Raw genomic sequence first — 5538 nt, forward strand, 5'->3', positions numbered from 1 at the left:
GAGAGGAAATACTGCGCTCGAAGACTCGCTGAAATTTGACAGAAACCGGCCAAGATCACAAGAAACCCGCCTTTTCACATATGCTTAAGTATCTATTTGTCAAATGCGCTGTTTTTGTGCTGGAACGAAGTGTTTGCGTCGTTTCTGACTGACGGCGACCAGCGAACCTCAACTTGCCTCACAATGTACGCGATTATCCGAGAGAGGAAAGTGCGTTTTAACGACTTTGTTTGGCGTTTAAATAACCAAATGATCTGTTAGCACGTCTACATTGCTAAACCAAACGCGTCGGGTCGACTAATTAAATCAACATCCTCGCAAACAGCTAGTCGGTGAAGCTAAATGCTTAGCTTGCTATGCTAATGCGCATCGATGTGATACACTGGAGCATTTAATTGCCTTACACAGAGGTATAAATCAAATTTCCAACAGTAAATATCAAACCCTAATCGACCTAAACCTGAAAACGCGTCGAGTGACGGTTTATTGGCTACAAATGGCATAACTGCGCAGCTCGCTGGTAAAGCAGCGCGGTTCTGGTCCAGTTTGAGGCAAAGCTCAAGCAGCTCTGACTACATGAACCGAGCCCGAACCCCTCCCCCACGCCTGCAGCACTCATTATCAGCACACAACCACACAAAACACATCAGACACTAAATAAGCGCTCATTTTCTGTCCTCTTTGCTATGTCTATGCATTATTATGCTAAGCAGCACTAAGTCGTATTCCTCTGCAGCGATTAGAGCAAGTCCAAAACCAACAGATTAAAATCACATCTCGTATTTTAGATGGCCTTACTACTATGACTCAGTGCTAGTCAATAGGCTTAAAAAAGTGTGTTTGTTTGCTGGGTATATGGGGTAAGAGTGGACCTAGTGAATGGCTAGCCGGAGTTGAGCGGTGTAAACAAAAGCCCTGTTGTTGCAGGCTCTGTCAGAGAGCAAAGCGTGCCATTTTAAACATTTCACAGCTCTCATTCTCTAAAACGCACAACAAAAACACGTGTAAATAGTTGTAAACGTGTGCACATCACCGTCAGGACTGTACGTTAGATAAGTGGCGGGAGCAACATATCGTGGGCCGTGACCACGACTTCACCAAACGTGAAACACTCGAGCAGTTGTCTTTGCAGCACATCCCAGCATCTCTAAAGAGATTATTGAAGTCTTGAGCGGTTTCTTTCTTGGCTGGCTAACTTGCTAGCATTTCTCCAGTGACTGCTGGTGTTGCTACGTTAGCAGCTTTACGACAACGAGTTTCCGCTACTCTCGTGTGCAGCTTTTCTGGTGGCTACCACTATAAAACAGCGATGCACTTCAAGATCTTTCCTTCTGTGAGGCATTAAAGGTGGGTGTGAGCTAGCTAGCCACCTTAGCTGCTAAATTAAGTCATACACTGCTCGGATTGCCCTCTTTACAACAAGCCAGGTGGGATTTAACGTTATACCTCAAAAGGAGGGCTGACAAACGCACAGCGGCGTTGTAAATGCATCTAATTTTAACAAACTATTAATACAAGCTCATTAAAGCCAATTTCAGCATCCACACGAGGATGGGACCCTCTTCAGCAAGTCACTTAGCCACTGGCTTCAAACAACCGTCTCTAATAAACAAACAGATAGCTGTAGGATTTCGGCAGGTACTTACCGTTGATGTCCACTGTAATAACTGTGAATAGAGACACGGGGGACTCGGGTGAGACCCCGCCGCCTGATCTAACAGTTACCACACAACCAAAACAATACTTCGCTCTCCACTGCGGATGTGCAACAAAGCTTTACAAATCGCGCTATTTCGCACCTGTATTTCGCTTCGTGGTGCTCTAATCCCAAAGTACAGTTAGAGTCTGTTAAAGCCCGATTATTTTGTCCGTATCTGTGCCGACAGTTAGAAACTGGATCCCTTCAATCCTGTCTCTTTTCCCTGTGCAAAAATGGCGGCCCTGGCAGAAGTGCCGTGACTCCGCCTCCCCCCGCTCACCCCCGCCCGGCTCTCTGTCACTGCGCGCTCCGCCTCTACATACCGCGGGGTTTCCCGGCGCAGAAGCTCAGGGGCGCGGGCTGAAGAGCGAGCGAGAGAGAGAGAGAGGGAGGGAGGGAGTTCATCCACGGCGAGCATTCTCCTCATCATACAGTCCAAACATAGGACTCTGCAGCCCGCTGTGAAGAAATAAGCCTGAAGGCTCGGCCTAGCGAGATGAATGCCTAAAGAAGGGAAAAAAGAATGGATTAAAAATACTGCAATTAAGATTATAGTGAGTCACTTATTACATTTAGTCATTTAGCAGATGCTTTTATCCAAATGAGGACAATAGAAGCAATCAAAACTAACAAAAGAGCAACAATATGTAAGTGCAAATGACAAGTCTCGGTTAGCCTAACGCAGTACAGGTAGCAAGGTATTTTTTATATATATATATATATATATATATATATATATATATATATATATATATATATACACACACACCTCAGGATTCTTTGATGAAGAAAAAGCTAAAAAGAAGAGCATTTATTTAAAATAGAAATCTTTTCTAACAATATACACTACCGTTCAAAAGTTTGGGGTCAGTAAATTTGTATTCTTTTTCTTTTTGAAAAATTAAAACTTTTATTCAGCAAGTATGTGTTAAATTGATAAGAATAGTGTTTTTTGTTTTTAAATAAAAAAGATAAATAATTAAAATAGAATAGAAAGTGCTAGAGTTAGAGGGTCAAATAAAGATAGAACAGATGTGTTTTTAGTCGTTTCTTGAAGATGGCTAAGGACTCTGATGCTCGGATTGAGTTGGGCAGGTCATTCCACCAGGAGGGAATTATTAGTTATTATAATTATTATAAGAAACCCTCAACACAAGAGGACTTCCAAACTGAATTTTGAGTACTTGTTTTGTAGTTTAAACAATGAGGAATGAGGAACAAGTGAACTTCAAAAACCAAGTTGATGCACTTAATTATCAGAGAAAAAAAATGTGTTGAAATAGCCCCCTATACCCTTATATAGTGCATTATCTGATGGGACAGCCATTTGTAGTGGTGTCCAAAACCATAGTGGACATTATCGAGTGCACTCATTCAATCCCACAATGCACCTCGTCTTGCCAGAAGATGGCGCCATTCACAGCACTTCCACTGCACTCAGTGTCCGAATTCGCTTACTCGTATTTATTCACGCATTCAGTGAACTATATTATATGGAGTAATATAGGAAATAGTGAATGGGGGTGATTTCGGATACAGCCGAAGTGTTGGATACTTCATGCACTCAACTGTCACAGTTTTTCCACACTTAGCGGACTTTGATGTTGGATGACAAAATAACTTCGTACGCTAGAGTGCGTAGTGTATAAACACATATTTAGGGACACAACTGATGTTGCTAAGGTGTTCTGGATGGTTGATAAGTGGTCATGAGGTAGAAGAGTTCACCTGATATTTTGGTTTCTAAATATGGCTCGGGGCCCTCCTTCAGTATAAATCTATGGGATTTGTTTGCTCAACCACCAGGCAAAAATGCAGTTGCAAGTAATATAAGTAAGTCACATGATTTGAGGTGACATTCATGTCCTAGCACAAATGATGCATCCCAAAGTTTGTCTGAATCCCTAAACCTAAGGGTGTGTTCATACTTGTCATGTTTGGTTTGATTGAAACGAACCCTGGTGTGATTGCTCTGTTAGTGCGGTTCATTTGATTAAAGGTCTTTACACACTGAGTCCGAAACTTTCGTATGCGTTTTTCAGTTTTTTTCCGTATTCGTCATCCTTTCCTATCAAAATGCTTGCTACGGATGTGAAAACGCAGAAAATTGAACCTGGTCCGAATTTTTTTTATGACAGGAGAAAGTTTCGGAGGCAGTGTGTAAACGTGATTGACAACGTGAGGTCGTATTTATTTTTCAACGTGCAAACATTTCGGACGAAAAATTCGGACTCGGTGTGCAGAGACCTTAAGTGTGAACGCTGCCATCCGAGCCCTGATGCGCACCAAACAAGTGGACCGAGACCACTAAAGGTGTGTTCACACTTGTAGTTCGGATCCTGGTCCGCTTAGCGTTCACATTGGCATTTTTGACAGCGAACCTAAAGACACCGAACCTAAAGGCATAGTGATACGTTCACAACCTGATTTGTCGGCTTGAATGAAGTATATATATCGTGACGGAACTCACCAAACACCCCAAACAAAAGGTGCGTTAGACTTAAAGCGGCAGTTCGAATGAAACATGAACGCAACACGGACCAAATACTTCTAAACAAACCGAAAACAGGAAGTAATGACAAGATGCGATGTAATGCGACATGATTTGACGACGCGGAACGAGCGTTGTATTCAAAACAAAATGAGCAGACGGCAAACGTGGAGAAAGAGGAGGTAAAGTGCCTTTTATGAGCTCTTTGTGAGTTCGCATGTGGTGAAAATAAAATCATAAGTACAACGTTTCAACGTCCAGCAGACGGCGTTAGGTGTATTCGACTTAGGCACTGTCCCAAATGGAACACTTCATGTGCACTTTCGGTCTTGCAGGCTGACAATGGCCGCCGCGTGCGTCCGTTAAGTCAAAGACTATAAAATACCCAAGACATGTCACTCGTATAGTTTTGAATGGGGAAAAATGCAATGCTCAATATGGCCGCTCGTCCTGGTTGCTATAGAAACAGTCAGCGTTCTGAGCCATGCGCACTGGCTGATCTAGCCTGAATAATAAGCTTTTTATAACGCTATTTGAGCAAAATAAACAACATTTATGACACAGTTGATGTCAGATTTCTTTGGTGATTAAAAATATGAAATTTAATAGCAAGCTTAGTGAACAGTTTTGTAGAATTTTATGTTTCCCCGTTCAAAGAGATAGGAGTTGCACTTGCATGCCCGAGAGGCGTTTCAAAGATGGCCGCCGAGTGACATGACTTGTCTTAAAGGGACTTTGGTTAAGTCCACGAGACCGTAGGGTGTCCCATTCATCATTTTAGCATTCAAAAGTGTGCTCGCGAGCGCCCCCTTTGTGGCCGCTATATGCCCTCGATACGCACTTCAGCCGAGCCCGCACTGGGGTGAGCTCCGCACCAGACTTCTACCCGACAGTCAAAATGGCATTAGGTCACGAAAGTGCGGACTCAGAGGAAGGCCGCGAGGGTATAGGGTGCCATTTGAGACAGGGCCTTAAAGCGGCGCTGAGCAGACCGATCAGTGAATGGGTACTTTCATGTCATACACTGTACGGTCTGCGCAGCGCCGCTTTAAGTCGAACACAACTTTTGTTTGGGGTGTTCGGTGAGTTCCGTCACGATATATACGTCATTCAACCCGACCAATCAGGTTGTGAACGTATCACTATGCCTTTAGGTTCGGTATCTTTAGGTTTAGACCAAATGTATAGTTTTCTTTTTTGTTCTGGACCAAACTAACCAAGAGAACCGAACTACAAGTGTGAACGCACCCGAAGTGTTTTTTTTGTGTGTGTTGCAAAATAGCTTGTGTCTACCATTACAAATAAAATTTGGTAAAAGGTTTCAATTATGCCAAGACCTTGTGTTCTG

At 43.1% G+C, this 5538-nt stretch overlaps 1 protein-coding gene across 6 annotated transcripts in view; it reads right to left on the reverse strand.

The window, feature by feature from the left end:
* LOC107590964 (histone-lysine N-methyltransferase 2E-like) overlaps positions 1 to 2032 on the reverse strand; it is a 46268-nt gene extending 44236 nt beyond the window's left edge. For all 6 annotated transcript variants that reach the window (XM_016279932.1, XM_016279931.1, XM_016279934.1 and 3 more), the window contains exon 1: positions 1647 to 2032. The gene's annotated coding sequence lies outside the window, so the exon portion shown is untranslated. The remainder of the gene's footprint in view (positions 1 to 1646) is intronic.
* Positions 2033 to 5538: the final 3506 nt, after the last annotated feature.

This window comes from Sinocyclocheilus grahami, unplaced genomic scaffold, assembly GCF_001515645.1.
Source record: "Sinocyclocheilus grahami isolate Dianchi unplaced genomic scaffold, SAMN03320097.WGS_v1.1 scaffold135.1, whole genome shotgun sequence".
In the NCBI taxonomy this organism is placed as follows: domain Eukaryota; kingdom Metazoa; phylum Chordata; class Actinopteri; order Cypriniformes; family Cyprinidae; genus Sinocyclocheilus; species Sinocyclocheilus grahami.